The sequence below is a fragment of the Rattus norvegicus genome, chromosome 9 (genome assembly GCF_021556685.1).
Source record: "Rattus norvegicus strain SHRSP/BbbUtx chromosome 9, alternate assembly SHRSP_T2T, whole genome shotgun sequence".
Classification (NCBI taxonomy): Eukaryota; Metazoa; Chordata; class Mammalia; order Rodentia; family Muridae; genus Rattus; species Rattus norvegicus.
Window position 1 is genome coordinate 8659921 of NC_141542.1, and position 25524 is coordinate 8685444.

The 25524-nt window shown below is 43.9% G+C and overlaps 1 long non-coding RNA gene across 1 annotated transcript in view; it reads left to right on the forward strand.

Moving 5' to 3' along the window:
- LOC102554555 (uncharacterized) overlaps positions 1–25524 on the forward strand; it is a 47004-nt gene that overhangs the window by 14303 nt on the left and 7177 nt on the right. The window contains exons 3-8 of the long non-coding RNA XR_015629307.1: positions 9208–9296; positions 20786–20911; positions 21951–22088; positions 22192–22349; positions 22784–22933; positions 24695–25057. This is a non-coding gene — a long non-coding RNA (uncharacterized LOC102554555). The remainder of the gene's footprint in view (positions 1–9207; positions 9297–20785; positions 20912–21950; positions 22089–22191; positions 22350–22783; positions 22934–24694; positions 25058–25524) is intronic.

The window sequence follows — 25524 nt, forward strand, 5'->3', positions numbered from 1 at the left end:
TACAGATTGAAAAGAGGGAAACATGATCAAGACTGACGGTGGCCAAGTGAATGCAGTTACTCAATTATTGCTGAGGGCTGCATTTTATAGGGTTCAAGGGGAGTTTAATTATTAAGACACATAGAGAAGGCAGATCTCTATTGTGATTGACAGATTGTCCTATATTCATTATAGGACTTAATAAAATGTCCTAAATTAATGTAATTGATTTTACATAATGTATCTGACTTTAATCGTGGTGTACTGGCTAGTTTCATATCTGGGAAGAGGATATCTAAATTGAGAAAATGCCCCCATAATACTTGTAGACAAGTCTATAGGACATGTTTTCTGACCAGTGATTGCTGTAAAAGCATCCGACCTACTATGGGCAGTGCCATCCCCTGGCAGTTGTTCTGGGTTCTAATAAGAAGAAGACTAAACAAGCCACAACTGGCAAACCAGTAAGCAGCACCTCTCTATGACTTCTGCTGCAGTTCCCACCTCCAAGTTCCAGCCTCCAGTTCCTGCCCCGACTTCAATCCATTATGGACCATGATCTGGATATGTGAGTTAAAATAAACCCTTTTTTCCCTAGGTTGCTTTCAGCCATGGTCTTATATCATAGCAATAGAAACTGACTAAGACAGAGTAAACAGAGGATTCTCCCTAAAAATTGCCATGAAGGACACAGTTTCACATACTGGGCATATTTTTCCAACCAATCCAAACCAGGTCAGTCTTTATATCCTACATACTGGCTACACTGGCTACATCGAATATTTGAATGGGAATTATCTAGATTTAGTCATTGTTAGGGGAACAATAACTTAGACTATTGTTTAGAGAGGGGTGTATGCACAGTGAGATGCAAAGAGGAGTCCTATGTGCACTGTTCAGAGAGGGTGTATGGGTGCACAGTGGGTGTGGATTATGGAGCAAGGCTGCCAGATGCATTATTAAAAGGGACTCCTATATTACTACAATATTCCCTGAGGCTATCTTCTTCATCCCCCCCCCTTTTCTTTCTAGAAATATTCATGTAAGTGTTGATCTGATATTTGGCATTCTGTTGGGCCCTAGAAGTTTGAGGTAGCCAAGGCTACACAGTGAGTTCTGGTGTCAAAAACAAAACAAACAAACAAAACCAAATAGAGACCATCCAAGCAGATGGTCCCTGTCCTCATTACAGTTCCTGGTCTGATGGAGGAGACACTAGTTACACAGAATCAGTTTAGATGAGTTTCACGGACAAGATACAATAAATAAAGCAAAGTGAAGAGGTCTCATGCCTTACAGAAGTCATTCTGATGTCAGTGTAGATCATCTACCATCATACAGTCCCTGGAGCCGCAGCACTCCTCTGCTATCTCACATACTGTGCAACTGTCCCCAGGCTGCAGTCTCCACTTCATGGTCCAGACTGACAGCTAGGTGTCTAGCCGTAGAGTCTGGCATTCTATCTGAGGAAGGAGAAATGGCTGAAGGAGGACATTTTTGTGAATGGACATACTCTCATTTTTATGTCTTTGGCCATTAGTTAACCTCACATTGTATTTAGCGCTGAGACACAAATAAGTCGTGCATCTTGTTAAACAGGGGATTCTGTTACCAAATAAGACAAGAGTGAGTGGCTGTGTACCAGGCATGGCATCTGCCAAACACAAAGGAAAGTGTTCAGTTTTCACATATGTGCATAGCATGTAGACAAAACACACTGTAAACACAGTGTTGTTAAAAAAACAAAAAAACAAAAGCAAACACCAACAAGGAATGGTGGGTTAAGAAGAAACTTAAAATATAGTAGAGATCTGAAAACTGGATAGGCATGAAGTAAGGAAAAATAACCAGAAAGAAGAAACGTCATACAGAATGGCAGAGAGGAGGCAGTTGGTTAGAAGGACTTTTTAAAAACTCTGATGTCCAAGTACAGAGAAGAAAGGTATGTGACACATGATGATCTAAGTAGGCAGACAGGGGACAACCGTGCCAAGCTCTGCACAGAGTATAAAAGATTGGAAGATTCACGCTGAAAACAGTGCTGTGCCAACAAAGGTCCTAGGCATTGAAAAATTATCACCAAATATATGTCATAATGTATAGACAAGAAATACATATCATAACGTATAGACAACACATTAGAAAATCAAGAGATCATGAAAAAGACCAGTGGCCTCCAAATTTGGGGTGAGTGCAGCTTGATCTAAATTAACAGCAGAGCAAATGAAATAAAATGGAAGGGTTCTGGACCTAGTCACAGAGCCCAAATTCAGGACTAAGGTGAGGGTTGGTCTGGGAAGACTGTGTGGGGAAGAATAGGAATGTAACTAAGATGTTTGCCTTTTTAATTTTCACTTTTAAACTCATGGGGTTTATTTAGGAGTTCTTTGAGAATATCATACAATGAATTTCTTTCTCCCAACTTCTCCTAGATCCATCCTCTTTCCCTACCCTCTCAACATGAACCCCACCTCTCTCATCATGTCCTATTTGCAGTGCCCATATTTTCATGGATGTGTGGCCTTCCATTGGAGTTTAGTTGACCTATCAGTGGTTGTCTTGGTTAGGATTTTACTGCTGTGAACAGACACCATGACCATGGCAACTCTTATAAAGACAACATTTAATTGGAGCTGCTTACAGCTTCAGAGATTCAGTCCATTATCATCAAGGTAGGAGCATGGCAGTGCCCAGGCCTGCATGGTGCAGGAGAAGCTGATGGTTCTTCACCCTATTTTGAGGGCAAATAGGAGAAGACTGGCTTCCAGGTGGCTAGGACAAGACCACACCCACAGTGACACACTTCCTCCAACAAGGTCACACCTACTTTAACAATGGCACACCTCCTAATGTTGCCTAATGGGCCAATTATATACAAACCACCACAGTGCTTAATAAGTGTGGGTGCTTCAGACCTTCTTAGAAGAGGGAACAAAAATACTCACAGGAGGAAATATGGAGACAAAATATGGAGCAGAGACCGCCCGCCCCACCTGGGGGATCTATCCCATATACAGACACCAAACCCAGACAATATTGCAGATGCCAAGAAGTGCATGCTGACAGAACCTGATATAGCTGTCTCCTGAGAGGCTCTGTCAGAGCCTGACAAATACAGAGATGGATGCTCGCAGCCAACCATTGAACTGAGAATGGGTTCCTCAATGGAGGAGTTAGAGAAAGGACTTAAATAGCTGAAGGGGTTTGCAACCCCATAAGAAGAACAACAGTATCAACCAACCAGAGCCCCCAGAGCTCCCAGGGACTAAACCATCATACCAAGAGTACACAAGTCGAACCTATGGCTCCAACCGCATATGTAGCAGATGATGGCCTTGTTGGGCATCTGTGGGAGGAGAAGCCCTTTGTCCTGTGAAGGCTAGATGCCCCAGGGTAGGGGAATGTCAGGATGGGGAGGTAGGAGGGAATGGGTGAGTGGGAGAGGGAGCAACCTCATAGAAGCAGGGGGAAGGAGGATGGGACAGTGGGGTTCTGGAGGGGAACTGGGAAAGGAGTAACATTTAAAATGTAAATAAAAATATATAAAATAAAAGAAAAAATAAAGAAAGCTTACTGTCCCTCTCCCAGTGGCTACAACTCACAAATGTGGATCGAGTCAGAGCCTTGAGCACCTGCTGGAGCCTTAGCTGGAACATCTGTACTCTACCCTTCTTCCTGGGGCATTGTTGAGGATGGCCAGAAAGATTGTAAGAGCCAGAGGCAGCGAATGAATGCAAGCAGCTGTGTCCTCCAGACACAACACGGCAACTGGACAAACACATTCACAGTGGTTATGACAGCAAGCACAAGCTCAGTGCAAGCTCAAATTGGATCAAGTCCTCTGCTCTTTTTAATATGGAAACTAAGAGTAGCATCTAGGCAGAACGAGGGAGGTGGGGCTTCAGCACACAGTAGTTAGTCAAAGCAGGGACCTCATAGTCACTCAGGTCCCCTGTACTATTCTGTCTTAAGATCTGTTTTAGAAAGCAAACACTCGGATTTGTGGTGCATTGTGTCCCACAACTAAGTCTGATGGGCTCTCGGTTTAATACTTACTATCAGTGTCACGTGTTGGAATTCAGAAGGAATTTTGTGGCATAGCAGCTTCCTCTGCTATTGGGACACTCTATCCTACAGGAGGCTTCTAAAACAGGCAGGTAAACAACTCAAAGTAGATTTAGGAAATCCCTGAAACTGACCGGATTCACCAGGCCCCTCCCTGCCAGAGTGAGCAATAGAAGCTGAGATTCCTTCTCAGACCTACTAAGGGGACCTGCAAATAAAACTGGTGACACCACACCAGCTGCCTGGAAAAAGCAGAAAGCAGCTGGGTGCCTGCAAGATGTTTAGACCAGAGGCACCTGGAATGGTCACTCTCCAACCTGTGCAGTGTGCTCCAGGTTCCGAGCTGTCACTCATGCGGCGTGGGCCTTAATGATGCAGCTGTCTTTGAGTGATTTCTGCTCTTGCAAGCAACCCCATATATATATATATATATATATATATATATATATATATATATATATATATATATATATACATATATATATATATGCCTATAAGTAGTCCCAATAAAACTCATTGCCTCACCAAATTGGACTTTGGTGGCGTCCATACTTTTGTCTATTGTGGGTTCCCTATGTGGGGTGGAGAGACATTTGTGTGGCATCTTCCCAGGACAACTTTATCACACAGCAAATATTTGCTCCAATCTGGAGGCATCTCTAGCCCTCTAGGAAATGTGGTGGGTGCTCTATATCCATGGGTTTTAAGGGGTGAGAACTCCATCTCTGTGCAGTCTCCTGGAATCTCCCTTAGGGAAGAAGTAAACATAGCTCCCTGCTGTTTGGGGGCCCAGGAAGATGACAGACTGGAAAGTATACAGATATACATATTAGACAGTGTTCTCAGAGAAACAGGACTTACAGAATGACTCTATATGTGTATACAGAAAGGGGATTTATTAGATTGGCTCACAGGCGGTGGTCCAGCTAGCCCACCACAGCCATCTACCAACAGTAGGCTCACGTATGCAGTAGTTCCTGAGTCCGTGGGACTGCATATCTAAGCTGGTCTTCAGCGTACACTGGAAACCTGAAGTCAGCTCTCCTGCCAGTAAGGACTGGACTTGCCAGAAGGCAAAGAGCAAAGGTTTCCTCTTGTCTTATCCTTATATAGGATTCCAGTAGAAGGTATGGCCCAGATGGAGATCTTCCAAACTCAAAGATCTGGATTAAGTAAATGTGGGCCCTCCCACTTCAAATGATTTAAGTAAGAAAAATGCCCTGACAGGTCTGTCTAGCCATTTTCGTGTTAGTTCATTCCCAATATTAGGTTGACAACCAAGGGCAGGTACCACAGTCTGTAAGGTATACTCAGGAAAAGGAAACCCTCATCTTTCCATGCTATCAAATTTACTCAGCACCTCCCTTGTGCTAGGCCCCAGGCACAGCTGGAGTGATCAGATGGGAAAGTTAGTCTGTCAGAAGTCACCAGGAAGAGAGAAAAAAAACACATTGTATGTTCCTGTGACCACTAATACTCAAACACATTTGTGATCCATTGCTTTTCTTGTTTTGTGATTAGCCATGAATGTTAGCATTTCTATTCATAACTGGATTTTTTAAATGATTACAAAACAAAAATTAACTTCCGTTCTGACTCTGATGCAAGGGTAAAGAACTAGTTGAAACAGTGTGGGGTCCCTGCCCAGAGTACATTAAAATAGCCCAAAGTAGCTGTCAAGGCATAAACAGCTCAGGAGAAAAGCATTGCTGTGGCTTTACCCAACAGATGGTCCATGACGTCAGTGTCTCCAAATTACCTGCAGCCAAAGCAGATGGAAAAAATTAACGTGAAGCCAGGCCTGACGGCAGGCAACAGTCGCAGAGGACATCAGTGGAGGAGAGCAAAATGCTGGCTCTCTTTGAGTTGTCCTAAGAGCTAAGAGGGACCTTTCCCTTTGTGTAGATAAATGCTTCCTACCACCAATACAGGGCATTTTGTAAGGTCCCTGATGCTAAAACACAGTGATTCTAAACAGAAGTGATTACGAGTTGGGGGGATGGCTGAGTATCCACTGTATGAGGGGTCAAGGACTGGGTTCATGGCCACAGCACTCACGCATGGGCATACATCTGCCATGCACATATCTTGGTAGCATATATTTGTAAATGGCCCTGGAGTAGAGGTGAGGATCAGAGACTGGCTGATCTCTGAAAACTATTGGCCAGCCAGTCTTGCTGAACTGATGGAATTCAGGTTAATTTAGAGACCCTGTTTTTAGCAAACTGGTGGCGTGACTGAAGAAGCTACCTAAGTCCACACACAAAGAAAAAAGGAAGAAAGAGGGGAAAGAAGGACAGAGGGAGGGAGACAGATAGACAGAGACAGTCACAGAGAGACAGAGAGAGAAAGAAAATGTTTAAATTAAAATCAGATGAATACATAAATAAAGGTTTCCCTGTTAAGAACCTTTTCAGGCCTTTAATGGCCCCCACACACACACCAGCTGCCTGCCCCCACCCCCTTAGTTATTTACTACAAACTAACACAGTTCACTCAGGCAGTCTGCAGGGATTATCTGGACTGCAAGATCTGAAATCCTGGAAGCAGAACCTCAGAGCTTGGTGATCACAGACAGTCTTTGGCAATCCATCACTTACCATGGGCAGGTTACTCAGGTGCTGTGAGAGTCTGTAGTTCTCTCTGAAGCCAGCGGAGCTCTGGATACCCCAGAGCCTATCTAAGCTCTTTAAAAGAACAGACCACAGGATACCAGGCTTATACACAACAAAGTAGAAAAACAAAACAAAAACAGAAGGACCTAGAAACAAAACTTGAGTTAGCTTTTTCTACCACTCAAGTCCAATTTTATGACAGCATTGCCTAGAGCTGGACTGTTGTGGTTTAAGATCCAGGGAAATGATCCCCAGACAAGAATGGGAGTTCAGGAAATCCTGAGGTGGCAGCAGTGTCTCTGAAAGTGACAGTGGGGGAAGAGAAGAAACAAGACAGGAATGGGAAACACACACCTCAGAGTCACCCCAAGCAAGAGTGAGGGTGCTAGCTTGTCTCCTCCAACACCCATGCCCATCTGTCACCAGATGTGAGGCGCTGCCAGGGACACTGCCTTTCTTCTGCTTTTGGGTCTTCTAGGAGAAGAGAAAGCCCTCGGCAGGGGAATGATGCTTGCCAAGGGAAACTGAGACCAGTAAATGTGATGGGTGTGTTAATCTACTTTGTGTGACTGTAATAAGCCGCAATACTGGTCGCCTATTAAAGAGGTTTGTCCAGCTCATGTTTAGAGACTGAATCCCAATATCAGGTGGTCTAGTCTGTTTGGCCTGCTTCAGAACAGTGTAAGAGAGAAACAGAAAAGGAAATTGCTACCTAAAGAGATGGCCAAGCACATGTACTGGTCTTACATTGGAAGAATTCACTCTTGCAAAACTCAGTCCATGAGATCAGGGCCCTCTGCAGATAAGAGAGTACATCACCGGGCACCATCTCACCTCTGCCACAGTGGTGACCAAGTTCCAGCACATACCCTCAGCTGTATCTGAACCAAACAGGGATGTGAACAGAGTGTAGACAGCTTTCACTGATGTAAGCTTTGGATTAGGGTCCCCTCTGTGGATTTGCCACATGGCCTCAGACAAGTAAGTTTCTTCCTCAGCACCACAGGATACATGAACACCAAACACAGTCCAGTACTAGCTCAATGCTTGATATGAAGGAAGCCTTAGTTACTTGACATTACTGTATTTTCTATGTAAACCAGGCTGAACTCACAAAGACCTACCTGCTTCTGCCTCCTGTCAAATACTGGGATCAAAGGCATGCACCATCACCACCACCGCCAGTTTTTCTTTGATGTGACCAAATACGAGACAGAAATAAAGAGAGGAATTTGTTTGGGGACTTGTAGTTTCAGAGATGTCTGTCCACAGTGAGAGGCAGTGACTAGAAGGTCAGTTAAGAGTTACTAGGAAGGAGATAAAAGGAATACAGGAAGAGGCAGAGGCAAGATGCAGGGTCCAAAGACTCTGCAGTTACTGAGTTCTCCAAGTAGTCTCTCCCCAACTTTCCCTGTCATACTATGACGCCATCGAGGGGTCAGAACCACTGAGATTTCATCCCTAGAAGCACCCTTCAATGCAGACTTACTTGTTCCTTACTAACCTTCTGGGCATTTCTAAAGCCAATCAGATTGAAATTAAGATTAACCATTCCAGTGTAGGGACTGTAGAATTTAGAATCACATCAGGTGCTACAACATGAAAGGACTTCAGACCACACTTAGGCCAAGGCCTGTCACTGATTTCAATGTCTGTTGAGTGCATGAGGACTTGGTAAAGATGTCGGTAGAAACATGATGTGCTGATCTGAAGCTAATGCCAAGGGAATAAAGAAACTATGTATTCATTTGATTGTAATAATAATAATAATAATAATATATAATCATTATAGGAATATATAAAGACATAAATGAAAAATAGTAAATATATTTAGGCAGATTAAAAATTAAAGTTGGAAGTGCTAGAGAGATGGCTCAGTGGTTAGAAGCACTTGTTGCTCTTGCAGGGGACCTGGGTTCCACTTCCAGCATCCACATAATGCTATGCAACCATCTGTAACTTTAATTCAAGGGGGTGCGATGCCCTCTTCTGATGTTTCCAGGAATGAGGTACATGCGGTGCAGGTTCATATGTACAGGCAAAGTATTCATTCACATAAAAGAAAATGAAGATTCTTGGTTTTTTTAAGGAGGAGGAGAAAGTTGGGCTCTGGAATTGACTCAAAGTCTCAAGAACAAGCAGAAACCTTGTAGAAAAACAGGAAGTTAAAAACAGACGTAAGCTGAGTAGCTTGTGTGCTGTCTTTGCTCATCCTGGATCCAGAACAGTGTAGATACTCTGTCTTTGTGTGTGCAAGAGAGGTGGGGGGCTAACGTCTCCCAAGTTGATCTATATACTGAGAGCCTTTCAAGCAAAACATCAGCAGGAGTTTTCACAAAATTAGAGGCTGATTCTAGAATTTATCTGGAAGCAGAACAAAATGCATGGGGGCATTTCTGAAAGAGAAAGGAGACTTACAGCTAATTATATAATTCATAATTGCTTTTCAACTAATTATGAAACTGTGTATTCATTACTTTGCTCCTCGCTGAGACGAAACACTTGACAGAGGCAACTTAAGGACAGAAGCATTTTTTTTCTTTCTCAGTTTGAGAGGAAAGCCACCTTCAGGAAAGTCATAGCAGCAAGAACAGGAAGCAACTGGTCATATTGTGTCCAGTCTGGAAGCAGAGAGAGGTGAGTCCTCCAATCTTCTCTTTTTTATTCAGCCTGATGCCCCAGCCCATGGATGGCGCCACCCATACACAGGGCAGGCATTTCCATCAGCAAGACCCTGCTACAATATCTTCACAGATACTTTAAGAGGTTTGCTTCCTATGTGCTTCTGTGTTCTGTCAAACTGATGATCTAGAATAGTCATCACAAGTCTACTTCCTGTCAACGGCACACTCAAACACATCTCTTCAAATCACAGCATTACACTGTTGGCCCTGAAGCCTCATGTTCATCACATAATGTAGAGTGCATTGAGCCATCTTTCTCATTTTTAACAATTTGCTTGTTCATGTGTTTGTTTATTGTGTGGGCACCAAGCATGCACAGAGAGGTCAGAGAATAACCTGTGGCAGTCGGTTTTCTTCTTCAAACATGTGGGTCTCAGGAATCAACGTCATGATTGTCAGGCTTGGCAGCAAGTGCCCACCTCTGCTGAGCCATTCTGCTATCCCTATTTAGTCCGTTTCCATGAGTACTTATAGTTTCCAATTTCCATTTCTTGTTTAAAAAAATGTAAGTGTATAGTGTCTTCTGAAACAATCTCTTAACTATGAGCTATTTAAGAATAAAATTTACACACTTCTAATATATGGTGACGCAGAGTAAGTGTTGCCATTTATAAGGGAGGACTGGAGCACAGATTGAACCAAATTGAGACCCAAGGCAAGGAAAGCAAATGCCAAACCCTGCAGTTTCATATCTAGCGTCAAGACGGATCATCCGGACTCCCAACATCCTTAGCAGCACTGTTGCTCCAGCTCTTCCTCATGCACACACATAACCTATGTCTGGGCCTGATCCCACCCTTTCCTTTGCCAGTGTCCCATGGTCCTGGTATTGTCAATCTCAGGAGTCTCCATGACAACCTGGCAAGTTGGCCTTGACAGACACTTGCTTGACTTAGTGGATTTCTAGAAACTCAGCTCAAGCCTCCTTGACTCCCTCACATTCGTCTCTTGCCCCATGTGTGCAAAAACAGCACCATTTATGGGCTGCATTGCTAAATTCCACTGGCCACTGGAGATGAGATCCCTTGGTCCAGAAGTGAAGCAGCTTCTGTGTGCCTTTGGTGCTGTGTCTGAGAAAACATCCTGTAGGCTGTTGTTTTACCTTAGGTGGGATTCTCATACAGGCCCTCTCTTTTCAAATGAATTTGCATTTTAGTTGCCCTGGTGCAAAGCCAAGTTTCTCTTTATGCCAATGTCTATAACAACTGCAGCTGTTTTGTGTGCCCTCACCGTGTTTGAAACTTAGCTAAACCCCATATGTTCCTCTCTTTCTGCTCCCTGTTTGTTCTCTGTAGACCTGGCTACAGACAGCGAGCAGTCTGATTACTCTCCTGCCTTGGAAGTGCCTCCGCCAATTAGTCTGTTACTTTTGAAGTCAGCTTCACTTACGTTCTCAAGAACTCTCAGCTATGTTCTTGGCATACATGTGACACAAAGGCCACCTAGCCCATTTTCTTGTTCTTGTCTGAAACCTCATGAGCTGGGTCTCCATTGCTTGTGCTTCTTAGGCATCCTGGCCTCCAAATCCTCCATGAATGACAATAAGCTTTTCACGTTTCTTCATCCCTTCCAGTTCTGCAAGCCTACGATCTATAGGTTCAGGTTAACAGAGGTTCAGCCTATGATCTATAGGGTCAGGTTAACAGAGGGTCAGCCTATGATCTATAGCATCAGGTTAACAGAGGGTCAGCCCACTGCTTAGTAACAATATTTCTGTATTAGTTACTTTTATTGCTGTGAGAAAGAAAAATTGACAAAGGTGACTTGCAGAGGGAAGGCCCTTTTATTTTGCCTGTATATTGAGGATATCGTCCACCATGGTGGGGAAGTCATGGACCGTTCATGGAATTATTCCACCCACCCCCACAGCGCATGTCCCACCCATCAAGCTTCCCTGCAAATGTCCTTACATACGCACTCAGAAGTTTGTTTCCTAGATGATCCTAAGGCCTGAAAACCGAAATTAACCATCACAGCATTGTAATTAGTACCACGTGTTTTTGAAGGTAGGCGCAGGGGCGCTCAAGGCCACGCCGATCCTATCCAAGCTCTGGAAGCAGAGGATAAATAGCAATCCTCATGCCATGGTATTTTATAACAGCAAGAGAAAAGCCACCAGTACAGATAGGTTGTGTTAAAATAGCACAATTTTCATTAGAATATGAAATACCCACCCTAAGTGTATTGAACACTGGGTCCGCAGCTAGTGGCCTCTTTGGGAAGGTTGCTAACCTTTTGAGGTAGCTCCTCACTAGAGAAAATGGGTTGGTGGAGGTGAGCCTTGAGATGCTATAGCCTTGGCTCACTTGGCTCTTTGCTGTGCTCTGCTCCCTGAGTGTAGCTGAAAGGAGACAGTAAGCCTCCTGCTCCTGCCCATCCCTTCAATTCCCGTTGATGTGTTCCGGAAGTATAAGCCAAAATAAGACCTTCCCTCCTTCAGTTGCTTTAGACAGGGTGTGTTATCACAGGTAACCAAGGCAATAAACCACATTGTTCTACTCACCTTATTCGTTTTGTATGTGTCCTAACTGTACAAGGGTCAGAGGACTACCTCAGGTGTCTTTCTCAGGATGCACTTTGTTTGAGTCAAGGTTTCCTTTTAGCCTGGAGCTAACTAATTAGATATACCCTAGAGATAGACTTGTCTCCACTCCTCTGTGTACATCGCTGTGCTTGCCCTGGGTTCCAAAGAGAGACCTCAGGTCCTCAAAGCAAGGACTTTTTCAAGCATTGAGCTTTTTCTCCAGCCTCCTAATGCACACATGTAGTTGTACTTCGGTGGTTAAAATATGACTGTGTGAGAATCTTCATGACTGGTGCCCTGCCATTGGGACCTCCCTGTTCCTGCTGGCATTGCCAATCATGCTTCATCCTGTCCTAAGCTAGCAGCAAGTGTGTCCCCTTTCCCATTGCCGTTTCCCCTCACATGTAGCTAAGGGCTGGCTCACCATGACACCCCACCCCCCTCAATAATTACAACTGAATTGTAACAGAGCAGAAACTGAAGCGGTCTGGATTATCACCTATGTGAGCTTGTTCTCCAAAATTGATATTTACCTGATTTCTAAGGCAATGTGTTGAGTTGAGGTTATGAGCCATGAGCCTCAGGTGCATTAAGTCAGGATCTCCCACTCTTAGGTATGATTGGCAACTGAGGCCTGGAAATTCTTGTGTGGACTGGGCTGTGCATTGTAGTTTAATCTACAGTACTGCGTAACTGTCTCCTCTGTGTCGGATATAGCCGTTGCCATCTTGATTAAGTATCTTAACTCACAAAGACTCTCATGTGCCCTGTTAGCATGCTCTCCAGGGAAGGGTGGATTCATGGGGCTCCTGGGAGATCCTTAGGAGTAGCCATTCCTCCCTGTGATTCCAATCGTCACTCCATAGGGGTAAACAGGCTAATAAACCTTGAGGCGATCCCCCACTTGAACCCACTTCCTCCTCCAAGCCACCACCTTCTGCAGATTTCCCAACCTTCCTTAGAGAGCCTCCAGATGAAGAGCAAGTCTTCAAACACAAGGTGCTGTGCAGGACATTTCACCTCTGAGTCACAACAGGAGGGGAATCAGAAGAAGAAAGAAAGATAATAAGCAGGTTGCTCTTGTGCATTGTATAACATGAGGGCTGCCTTCCTGGGGACTTCTCCCTTGAGGAACATGTTTTGTTAATTGCACCAGGCCAGCATAAGACCATAACCACAAATTTCAAGCCACATTTAATCCTTAAATACTATCTAGGACAATGCACAATGGTCAGGTCCAAATCCAGGATTCCCAGAGTATGCCAGAACTACTTTATTCAGAGGCTTCTAGAGTCAAAACCCACAAGGCCATGTAATTTCTGTCTTTGTCCAATCAGGGGCAAGCATACATCATGATGTACCTTCTGCCTATGTGTGATCAAGCACATCCTGTGCAATTGGGGCAACTAAGCTTGCTTACAGAAGCAAGAACATGTGGCCTGTTATCTTACATGACCAACATCCCCCAGCATTCCAGGCACATAGAAGGAGAAAGAAATCCTAACATTTCTCACTTTTCATATGCCTTAAATCATTTCCTCTTCATACCTTTAAACTTACTTAAGCTTTCGTATCTCCAGAAATTACTTTCTTTGACTCTCAAACATTACATAAACTGTAAACCTTTTTTTTCCCTCTTTAACCATTTTCCGTAAGACACAGCGGTTGATTGCTGAGAGCAGTCCTTTACTGTGGGGATAATCTTCTTGTGCATTGTGTAAAGGTTTCTTTGTGTTGTTCAAATGTTGATTTCTGTGCCAGCAGTGCTGAGTACTGTCTGGACATTGGTATCATTTCACTTGTCTCAGTGTTTGCTTTAATAAAGAGCTGACAGCCTACGGCAGGGCAGGAGAGGAAAGGGGAACATCTGAGCAGAGAGAGAAACTCTGGGACAGAATAGTGTGTGTGTGTGTGTGTGTGTGTGTGTGTGTGTGTGTGTGTGTGTGTGTTTCTGTGTGTTTCTGTGTGTGTATGTCTCTCTCTCTCTCTCTCTCTCTCTGTGTGTGTGTGTGTGTGTGTGTGTGTGGTATTCACCATCCAGACACAGAGGAACAAACGGGTGCCAGGACTGAAGGTGAGATATCAGGCCCCGTGGCAGAATGTAGATTAGAATAAATGGGTTAATTAAGTTATATGAGCTAGTTGGGATGAACCTAAACTATAAGGCCTAACCTTAAAAAATAATAGTAAGTCTCTGTGTCATTATTGGAATCTGGTGGGTTGAGGCTGGCAGGTTGAGACAGTCTGACAATAATTTATTATTTCTTTAAATAAAGGAATAGTAAAAAGTTACATCTGAAACCTGTTTGTCTTTAGCATGCATGAAGCACCTGTCTACCTGTTCTGAACAAGAGATCTAGTAGCTCTAGAAAAAAACAAGGCCTGGTTTTTGTATATGAAATGAACTAAGAAAGTAGCTGTGATTTTGGGGAAAGAGCTGGTTGCTTGCCTCTGTGAAACTTCCACAGCTACAGACAGCCCTGGTCATCAAAGCCATCAGAGATCTGCGAAGGAGAAATCATAGAAGGATATACAACCCAAATGGGTCAGATATCAAGGAAAATGACAGTCCTAGTCCACTGCCTAGATAGCTCCTGTGGCTGTAGTTGGGCAGAGGTCCCAGTGTACTGTCACTCTTAGGCCAGCAGGCCCAGAAGATCTGAGAGACTATTGTGGAGGAGGAACCTGGAGGACTGACTGCCTTGTCTAGACAAAGTGGGGCAGCCAACTCTCCAGCGTCCCTGTCCACAGTTTGTACAGGGTCCTGCTGCAGGTGAGACATGGAAAAGTTTTGTCCAGTAGCCACAATCCCAGCATCCTCATCTGCCCCATATGCTTCTTTAATGACCTTAGAGTCACCACTGGGAGCTGGCATTTCTGTCTACCATGGGAAACTGTGTTCATTAAATGTTTTAAATGCCGTCTGTATTCAGGAATCTCTGATGAGTTTGAGGACCATAATTTGTTAAGGATATCTGAGCCAAACAAAACTCATTTTTAGTTACTAGCTTTTGGGTTAACCTTGAAAGTATATACAGTGGGCTGAGAAAAGGCTTTTCATTGTAAGTTACATTTGAACTTACCATGACACAAGCATAGATCTGAACACATTAGAGAATTTAATCCTTTATGAGGTGGTTGACTGTTAATTTGCATGTCTTAATCCTCTTAAACAGTTTACACAAGTTAGTAACTCTTATAAGATTAGAATTTTACAGCTTTATCCCTGCTAAGTTTGAGCCTTAAAAAATAACAATTTCTGAATTGAAGCTCTTTTAGTATCAAAATAAAACTTTAAGTCATAAATAAAGTTCATGGGGAGAAAGGCAACTCTATTTTCGTGGCCTTTTTACAGTACAACATTACAGAATATCACAGTTTCTCATACGACTAACTTTATCAAAATAACTAAAGTTTAATAGAGTTATCAAGATAGAGAGGTTAGACATGCATTCCTAAGTCAGTATTTTTTCACCTACATACGCCTTGGGTCAGGAGAGACACTCCACCACTCTTTGGGAAAGACATTCTACCACTCTACGGACTTTGGACAGACTGATTAGGCCACTGTTTTGCTGCACCATAACACAGGAATTTCCCAGTTTCTGGTGTTTAGTATTTTGTGCTCATGGCTGTGGCCCTAACTCCTTAGCCATTTACTTATTTATTTAGTTAGTTAGTTACTTAGTTAAGATTACATATTAATATGTCATAATAACTGAAAATGTACCACATCCTTATAAATTTAAATATCTTAAAAGCTGTTCCTTTAAAAAAAATCCATTTTTTAATTTAAATTTTCTAAAAATTCCAAAATTTCCTGTTAAAGAAGTTTAAAATCTCTCAACTGTGGGCTCCTTCATTATCAAAACTAGGGTTGCCCCTTTTTTACATCAAGATAGAAAAATGGGGCACAATCACATTAGGGATAAGGTTAAACCAAACTCCAACAGTGCAAACACCTCAATGTTTGTTGCGACCAACCCCGACCAGCAGGAAAGGAGCGACACCATGACGTTCTTCTCAAAGCAGTTTATTCAGGAACCTTACAACATGCAAACAGGAATCTCACTTTTCTTCCCTCTCCCCCTCAGCCCCCAAGCACACTTCTTTATATCCTCCCTTAACTCCACCTCCTCAGTCCAGACTGCATAGTCTCAGTTCATAGGTCCATGTCACATGGCCTGATCTTGCATCATGGTGCACCTGCGCAGCTCTCACAATGGACGTGGCTAGTTTCAGGTGTGTGAGGAAGTCAGGTGCTAGTCATGAGAATTAGCTGCAGTCCCGGGCACCATCTTGGTACTGCCGCCACACCCGCTCCCCACATCCTTTGTGACTGTATAGCTCAGAATGGCTCCCTACATCTCCCCCTTTTTTTTCTTTTATAGAAGACCATTAAGATTTCCGGGGAGAAACTGGGCAGAGGAGCAAATGACCGAAAGAGGTGTAGCCATCTCTGTCTTAGGATCGACCTCTCAACCCCAGCCTTACCCATCGTAGGGTCACCTTGTCATCCTCAAGGCCCCATGTCTTAGGTTGGTCAGGGGCTAGAGGAAGTTGCCCGTCATTGAGATGGCTACCTTGGGTCATCTTACCATTCCTCCAAAAAGCCCAGGGATGAAAGGGTAGGGGCCAGATGGCTTTACTTTAGGACATTGGGGAAGTTGAGCCTTTCTCAGTATGTGGTGGGCATCTCGTCTTGTTCACCTGTGAGTCTGGAAGCTTCAGCTGTTAGGAACCAGAGTTCTGAGTACGTGACTAGGCAGCTGTCCTTGAGGCAGTGGAATTAGCATCAAAATACAGATAACTTCAGGACAAACAACTTTGGAAAGCAAAACTCAACCTCCAGCAAACAATCTAGTCTCCAAAATCCAGTCTCCAAGACACCGAGTCTATACAAGGTTCGACTGTCAATTCTTACGTATGAACGCATGATGGTGCGGTCTCCAATTCCTCAACAAAGAGACATTGCCTTAAAATCTTTTAGAAGCCTGGTTTCTAGGATAAGAGTTCCATAAAAATATTATCCCAATTTAGACCTGTTTCCCTAGATTGGCTCATGCCACATGTTGTCTAGAATAACTCCATCCAAATTACCAGTTTTATGTCAACTTTGTTACCAATTTACTTTTTTTTTACCATATCCAATAACATAAAAGCCAATAGTCCATAATCAAGGCATGCAGAAAATAATTATACATTTAGAACCAGTCAGAAACAAAATTGAAGTGGCTACACATATCTTCAATATTTACACCAAACACCATTATGACTTTTCTAGCTGTGATTGTAAGAGAAGCACCTTGTCACCTGCTAAATCTAATAATCAGCTCATGCAGACACTCATCCCCGGGTAGCTTCTCCAGCTGACCTAGGCTCCTTGCTACAGGTGCAAGGCTCCAAGGGCCGATTGAAACTGCTTTTTATTCATTTGTTCCTTTTTTGAAACGAGTTAAAATCAAATCAAGGTGTGAACGACCAGCAGATAAAGTTTTTACCATTTTCTCTTTTGAACATGAAACATAAAACATTTAAGCAATGAGAAACAAAAACCACAGACATAAACTGACAGACATGGACAGCTTGGTGCACCAAGGACAGACAATAGACATAGAGGGGAAAAACTAGATGGTGTCCCACCGAAGGGACCCAGATTCCAATAGGAGCCAGCAGAGAGGTAGGATTTCCCCTTTCCCACCACTTCCACGGTGACCATCCACTCGAGTGGAGTTGATATGGATGATGGATTGTCTCAATTCCTGGACTAGTTCATCAAAGTGTTGAGACCAAATTCCTGTAAGATACTGACATATATTACGGGATATCTGAGCAGCACAACTGACATTAACAAATGGTATGGAAGTGACACACAGTCCTGAATATTTCCACTCACAACCCAATTACATTAACTCCATCAAGCTGTGCATGGGCGTTGAGATGTCCTTGGGGGTAGGGGGTAGGAAAAATGAAAAAAAAAATGCTGTAGTTGATGTGTCCTGACTGGTCCCAGCTGAAAGTCCTTGAGACCAGGAATCCAAGTAGGCAATTCTGTACAATTCTCAAGACAAAAGTTTCGAGTCGAGATATCTTTTTGTTTGATTCTCCTGAATAAATTTTTCAGGCGGTCTACCTCTATCAAATCTGATCAGTATGACTCTGTGAGGTTTCCAGACCCTAATCACACCTTTTAAAAACACAAAGACAAAATCTTTCTCCCAAAATACTGTGTTCCTTAGTCTGAAACCAGAAAACCTTGTATCTTGTACTCTCTCCCAGAGTAAAAATATAACCATAAAACTCAGAGTCACACCCATCATAATATCCGCTTGTTCCCGGAGCAAATCGACCCTTTGATACAGCAGCAAAATTCCCGTTTTCAACTGACTATTAATATTACCCTGAATATCTAAAGCTTCTGCAACACCTGCGGATAGATTACTTACAGCTGCGGATAAATTACTTACAGCTGCCGCAGTCTGTACTACAGAGGTAAGGGATATGGCCACAGCAATGGCTGCGGCGGCAGAAACTGTGCGACTTGTCCCAAAACCGGGAACTTAACCCTCGTCCCAAAGCTGGGAACCTTATTGTCTCAATCCGAGAACTTAACTCTCGTCCCACTTACCTGGGAACTTACCGGCTAGCCACCCTGACTGCGATGAGTTCTGAACAAATGTTCTCCGTATGGGCCACCACTTGTTGTGACCAACCTCGACCAGCAGGAAAGGAGCGACACCATGACGTTCTTCTCAAAGCAGTTTATTCAGGAACCTTACAACATGCAAACAGGAATCTCTCTTTTCTTCCCTCTCCCCCTCAGCCCCCAAGCACACTTCCTTATATACTCCCTCAACTCCACCTCCTCAGTCCAGACTGCGTAGTCTCAGTTCATAGGTCCACGTCACATGGCCTGATCTTGCATTATGGTATGCCTGCGCAGCTCTCACAATGGACGTGGCTAGTTTCAGGTGTGTGAGGAAGTCAGGTGCTAGTCATGAGAATTAGCTGCAGTCCCGGGCACCATCTTGGTACTGCTGCCACACCCGCTCCCCACATCCTTTGTGACTGTATAGCTCAGAATGGCTCCCTACAAATGTTCAATATCTGAGATCCTCCGTGCTTCCCCAGTGAGCTCAGGTCTCATGCACACACACACACACACACACACACACACAGCCTGTCATTAGGCCCCACACAGCTCTGTCTCATTTTGGCTGTTGTTCCTGGTGGCTATCATATGGCACTGGCATCATCAAAACTACTGGGGTTCTCCACTGCAACTGGGCTGCATTTTCACCAGTAGCCTCTCCTGGGTTGTATAGGAACTCCAGCCTTGCCACACAGTTCCAAGCCTCAGTTTCCCACCATGACCTCTTCATGCCTTTAAAGCCAGAACCACCTGGCTTTACATTACATGTTAGGCACCAGCACAAGGTCCATTCTTGTATATAAGTGCATGGAGCTGTAGCTTCAGGACCTTATTAAATAAGTATTGTTTTGAAATCCTTTCCTTCATAAACCTAGTTTGTATGGCTTTGTATTCTGAACAATTAACATCCAAAATGTCTTGGAGACCCATTATTGCTTCCTTGGTTGGTTTATACCATTTTTAATCAAGATGGTGGTGAAGTCATGTGACATCCATCTTCTCCAACCCATGTGGATGCCTCCATCCCCATGGAGGGGAGCAGCTAAGATGGGACCAAGGCACATGTTGCTTGCCTCTGAAGAGGGTGTCACACCACATGGTTCCTTTAGGATTACCGATGTATAGATTTTTAACAATCAACACCACCCCACCCTACCCCGCCATGTTACAAGTTTGAAGTTAATATTTTTTGTTAATGATTTTACAGAGTTTAACCATAAACTTACAAAATTTAAGGGACAGAAAGTTCACACAGCAGTCTTACAAATCTTGAGGTAATGTTTAGATCTTAGCTGAAGTTTAGACAGCTAAATAAAACAAATAGAATATATTTTTTAGCTATTTTGTTTTTGTTTTGCTCTCTTTTCCCTGTCACAGAGTCAGGTCGCTCACCCAACATAGGTCAGAGAGAAGGCTTTTAAATAAGCATGGTTGGGTCAAGAGAAGGGAGACCCATGACCCAGCTTCAGATGCAACTTTTCAATAAAGTAAATCAGCATAAGACAAATTTGATATTATCCATACCCAGAAGGTATTTGAATCCCTGCTAAATTAAGTAAAGTGACTAGAAAGACCAGAGATAAATTCTGAACCCTGGTGGTCAAAGTCCCGTGGTAAGCTTCCATGGTTAGCAGTAGTGGCTGGCAGTGGCTGAGATAATAGAAACACAATCAATAAACACAGAACACCGAAACCTCGCACATTCAAAGGAGACCAGTCTGAAACAAAACACTTGGTGGCCACCATCATTCATATATCCAGCTGAGCCTAACCTGTTTCCATCTCAGCTCTCAGGTTTGCAACAAAACTTATGGACACACCAGAAAACACAGACCCGTCTGCACACACAGAACAGGCAGACAAAATTTTCCAAACAACCAGAACTAGTCAGACAGGACAGTATTGGGTTCTATTGAACTGCTCTACATCCCAGATCAGGATTCCAACAGACTAGATATCACGGAAAGTTACCATGACCTACCAGGGCCAGCCTCTGTAGATGCTTAGTGGTTTTCTCTGAACAACAATTCATTCTGAATATAGTGCGCAGAACCAAAAGCATGCCACAGAGCCTCAAATGTCTCATGGTGTGCACCTCCAGAGGTGGCCTGCCACAGGGAAGAACCTAGATAAAAACAGTTAGTATAACAGGTTATATTTTATTATGCCAAAGGTCATCACATGCGGTTCACACTCTAAATGCTTAACTACAGTCCTAAGCCTATCTCCCCAAGGTCCAGTCTCTAACAAAAGTCTCTGCTTCTAGGGTCGAGATCCGGGGGACAGTCTTCAGCCACTGAGCAGATGAAGCTGGCACCTCTCCAGAGCATTGCCCGTGGTCTCTGCAGATATACTATGCAGTGGGCATCATGGGCTTCTAGGGCTGCATCTGGTAATCTTGAGCAAGTAACATAACTGAGTGCTGGTTATCTGGGGCAGCCTTGGGTGTGGTGGGGATCCTGGCTAAGCTATTTTTACATGTCTAAAAGGCTCATTACCTGGCCCTCTAACCCTAGAGTCCCAGAGTAAAGTTTCAGCTTTACAATTTGAGTGGGTGGTCTGATCTCACTGGAACTCCAGAAACTGTTAGTTCTGCCAGGTGAGAACAAGACCACTACTGCAATTTCTAAGCCAAATCTGAAACAAGGCTTATTAAATATCAGCCAGGACGATGGCCACTGGTCAGGTCTAGACCGAGGATACCCAGAGTATGTCCTAAACTACTTTAGTCATAGGCTAAAGGCAAAACAAGACTATTGACTTCCTGTCTCTGTCCAATCAGGGTCAGCCATGCATCCTAACATACTTCCTGCCTATGGGTAATCAAACGCATCACGGGCAGTTGGGGCAGGCGAGCTTGTTTGTACTAGTGAAACATATGGCTTCACACCAACAGTAACCCCCAGCATTGCCACAGTTCTCTGTCCTTGGGCAAGTGGGGCTTTTAGGTTGGAGGCATTTGTGTTTTATTGATCTCTTAAGTACAATAATTCAAACCTAGAAATAACTTTAGCCACCACAGGTTATCTTCTGTCTTCCCATGGGGCAAGGTGTCAGTCCCATGCTTGCCTCATCTTGGATTTTTCCCTTTAATTCCACTTGCAGCACCTGTAGCAAAGTATGTTCTGCTTTGTTTTCAAATTCCTTGTTAATATAAACATTTGTTTAAATAGCCCTGTCTCTTGGGTGGATGGATTCTCTAGGGTAGGAGACCTCTAAAGCCCTTGCCCAGAGCCCACATTCAAGGATCTTTTGTTAGGATTCTAGGACAACTCTGAAGATACCTCAGAGTAAACAGGGAGATTACCCAGTACCCAGAGTAGGTGGGAGGGTGTTCATCTTTTATCTTGCAAGTGAAGACAGAAGTAACTCCCAGAATGAATAGGTAAGAGACTTGCCATAAAGTTACTTTTTTTTTTTTTCAAACTAAGGACATAACCATGACTTCACTGCTGAATTGCCACCGTTGTAGACAGGTGGACCAGTTTGGAGCATAAGGAAGAAATGTTGGAGAAAGTGAACTTCAGTAAAAGAAGCTAGAGTCAGTCACCTCAGTCAGTGGCAGACCGGTGAGCCTCCTTTTGTGAATTTACAGAGATGGTGTTTGTTCTTATTACAAAAAGACAGCCTAAGATCATCTTCTGAGAATCAAAAGATTTTATTGCTTTCTAGTGATGAAGACTTTGGTATGCAGCCCCGGATTTGGCCACAGCTCTGATTTTTCCCTACAGGAAGTCAAGGACCTTTCATTTAAGAGAGGAAGAGGGATGTACACAAGTCTCTTTGACAAGTGGGAGTGCAGAATATTAATATAGTTGTTGGATGTGAAGGTACTGATGTGACGGCCAATGACTTGGCCAAAGGATGCTTACCTAGGGTCCTAGAACTGTGGCAGGGTTCCCTAAACCCTATGTTGTATACAGTTCATGGAGCACAGTCATGTCCACAATAGGATTACTGTTTAGGGGTCTTTATCTGGTACATTTTCTCTGCCAATTAAAGAACTAAAATGCAAGAGAAACCTCAGACACAGCAGGCAGCAACAGACTTTATTACACATAAAGAAACACACACACACACACACACACACACAGAGAGAGAGAGAGAGAGAGAGAGAGAGAGAGAGAGATCAGAGACAGAGAACAAAGCACATTGTACATTGTACATTGAGAGAAAAGTGTCCCAACGAGCAGAGAGTGAAGTCCAATGGGTTTGGTGGTATAGAGCAAATTTCCTTTCAATGATTTTGCTTTGGTCAACTTAGACAAAGAAGAAGAGAGCTGATTGGCCCACAGCTGTGGTAAATGTAGCCAGAATGGATTTTGAACATATCTGAACAGCAGGGACCAGTCAGCCAGAAGAGGATCCCTTCTGGTGGGTGTCAAAACCCACAAGACCTTTGTCTTTCAGGAAGGTGAGGAAGAAGCCAGAGGTTTGTCTCCTTTGTTATCTGTGGTTCTTTTTCCTGTCATCTGCTGGCCAGGGGTCTCCTCAGTAGTTAGTGTCTAAGGACTTCTGAAATCCAAATGACAGAGAAGCAGGCAGAAGTTGTAAGCCAGAGCTCTGCTCAGCAGATGTAGCATGACATCTCTAGGTCAGGTTGGAGAGGAGATCCTCAGCCTGACTAGCACAAAAAGAAAAGATTTCACACTGACTGAGCCTCTTTCTTTTTTAATATTTAGAAACAAAATGATCACCTTTGCTGCCAGGCAGTGCAAAGACTAGTCCAGCCCACCTTTCTTGAAAACCCATGATCTGCTTTTCAGGGGGAGATGAAAGTGCAGGCATAGACAATGGATCTGAAAGCTGCTGGCTTTTGAATATTCATGACTATTCTAATGCAAATGAATGTTTCCAATTGAGCTGAGTTTGGCCAGGTGCTGTTGGAAGTGCTTTAAGCTTATAATGTTGCTTCTCTGTTCTTTAGATCTCCTAGAACAACTTCTCTGAGAAGGTTTCCCAGGTGTCCCACCTTGGACTGTAGTTCCTGCCCCTAAAGTTCAAGGGCTCTGGATCCCCCCCAATCCACAGGACAGCCTGCCCTTGTTTAATTGGGGCCCAGGTCTGAGAGGCCCTCCTTTGGCCCAGGGCCAGAGAGCCTTATCACTCACCAGATTGTGCTTCAACCAAAGCTCACTGCTCCCAGAATAACAGAGGGGATGGTGGGGGGTCTGCCAAGGTTAGGAGCACTTGTTTCAGCCCTCCTTGACTCTTGCAACTGTAAATGGCCTTGGCCTGTAGCCTGACGCTTTGCTAGGTCCACAGACTATGCAAGACACACAACCCTGTGAGCTGGTGGTGGTTGCCTTTGGAGGAACACAGTGAGTCTTCAGTCTCTGTGGGTGCTAAGGGAGGATTTCCCTGTTCAACAGGATTTGTTGTGAGGGTTTCTGATCAAATTCTAGGAGGGGGGAGGGGGAAGGGAAGGGAGACAAGGAAAGTCACTGTTCAGCCAAGGACCTGTTTGGAGGAGTACAGACGCTGGTCCTGACCCAGGTCAGTGAAGGAAGTTTCCACAACTTCCACCATCTCCCAGGAGCTGGGTGGTCCTCAGGATCCATTGGAGTGAAAGATGCCACTTCTAGGTTTAAATTGGTCCAGGATCCTTATACCACCTAAGGACTCTTGCTGAAGTATCTCAGGCATGGCCTATGATTCCATTCCTTGATTAGTTCTTGAAATCTATTCTTACCTCCTAGGCTTTCCAGCAGAACTTTTCACCCTCAAATACTCTATGGAAAAGACACTCCTCTCTATGCCCGATACATACTTATTCAATGAGAATCTACCTATGTTTTAAACAGGTGACTCTAAGAGGTACAGTAGTCTCTGGTCAATGCGTCTTGGTCTGTCTATTCAGACTACCCTCCACCCATAGTCCCCCTCTGCACCGTCATCACTAGGGCTGCCATAGCCTTCTCTGGGGTAACCTCACCTCCAATGCCCTCTCCTCTGGGTTCCAAAGCTGCCAAAGCTATGTTCACCTGAGTTCAGCCTCCCCAGTTTTCTTCCACGACTACCTGCTGTTTAATTTATCCTGGCATTGTTAACACCTGACTTTCCCTGTGATGAGTTTTTAGCTGTGGACTAGTTTATTCTTAAGAAACACATTGATTTTCGAGGGCTGGAGCTTCATTGCAGTTACTTAAGTCCTTCTTCCATGTTTCCTTTCCAGGGCTTCATAGTTGTGGCCGAGGCCTGATGTCAGTCAGACAGGCTTTGATGAGGATGGTACCCTGGTTCTGGCAGCTACTCAAGGACTTGGGAGGAACCTGTTTGTACCCCAAGCTTCTGGTCAAATTGAGTGGCCCTCACCTTGAAATAGACCCTGAATATGGCATAGATGCCAGGAACCCAGCTCTGTAAACGTTTATATGCAGACAAAGTCTCTCCATGTGCTTTTAAACCAAGGAAGTTTCTACTCAGAAACTTAGAAGGCTGTCATGAGAGATTGCCAAGCAAGGACAATACACAAAGGGAAGCAAGCAGATTTTACTGAGAAGAAACATCTCCCTGTAGCCAGAGGGGAGACGTGAAGGTGAGTTACCTATTCAAGTTACCTATTTAGCACGCTGAAACGGTTTTTACATCTTGGGAATGTGCCATTGTGGTCCCATATGTAAATTAGGCATCAAACTCAGATGAGTCTGATTGGCTTATTTGAATGCACGTGGCAAAGTCTGCTTTGCTGACAAGTCCTGTGAAAGAACAGAGCCTTGGAAATCGAAAGCTGGTGGTCAGCTGACATCTTGGAGGGTCAGGGTGTTTGGATTTTAATTCTTTGGCTCACCAACTGTGCTGGACATTTTTATGTCAACAGCATAAGTTCCAGCGTTTTTAGAAGAAGAAACCTCAATTGAGAAAATGCCCCCATCATATATGTAGTCAAGCTTATGCTACATTTTCTTGATTGATGATTGATGTGGGAGGGTCCAATTCTCCTGTTCAGTATCACCCCTGGGCTGGTAGTCCTGGGTGCTATAAGAAAGCAGGAAGAGTAACCCA